Below are 610 nucleotides of genomic sequence, written 5' to 3'. Positions count from 1 at the left end.
CAGATTGGCCAGTTGACCCTGTCACTACAAAATAACCCCTTGATATAGGTATCAAAGCTTTATTCAACACTGAATAGGTTGCTCCTGTATCTACTAAAAATTCCACTTTCTTTTCTTCGTTCCCTAGTTTAACTATAACCAGAGGGTCCCCTAGGGTAGCGCCCAGTCTTCTTTTATATGAGCAACCACCCCCGCACCGCTCTGGTCATACTTCTTTTTCATCACCCTTTCTCTTTTCTGGGCACTGGTTTTTCCAATGCCCAGGTTCTGCATAAGGCACACTGGTCCCTTCCTAGTCGGGGTGGTCCTTGTCTTGGTGGACCGTGCCCACATCTTCCTTTTTCTTTTTCTTCTTTTACCACCCTTATTAATTTTTGCATCCCGTTTGTATCCCTCTCCCCAATTGCTATAAACTCTCCATGCCACATTAAGCAAAGTCTCTAGATTCCAGATTGTTCAGTATGTTCATTCTTTGCCCTACACATCTTCCCAAGTTTTACACCCCAAATTTCCTTGCCTAGCCCCAGTGATTGCCTCAGTTTATGTCAGTGGTCACACCCTCCCTAGAGATTACCTCAAGTTTAACCCCCAAAATTTTCCTTAACTGTCC

Source organism: Corvus brachyrhynchos, unplaced genomic scaffold (genome assembly GCF_000691975.1).
Source record: "Corvus brachyrhynchos isolate BGI_N302 unplaced genomic scaffold, ASM69197v1 scaffold334, whole genome shotgun sequence".
Taxonomy (NCBI): domain Eukaryota; kingdom Metazoa; phylum Chordata; class Aves; order Passeriformes; family Corvidae; genus Corvus; species Corvus brachyrhynchos.
Note: the sequence above shows the minus strand (reverse complement) of the source record.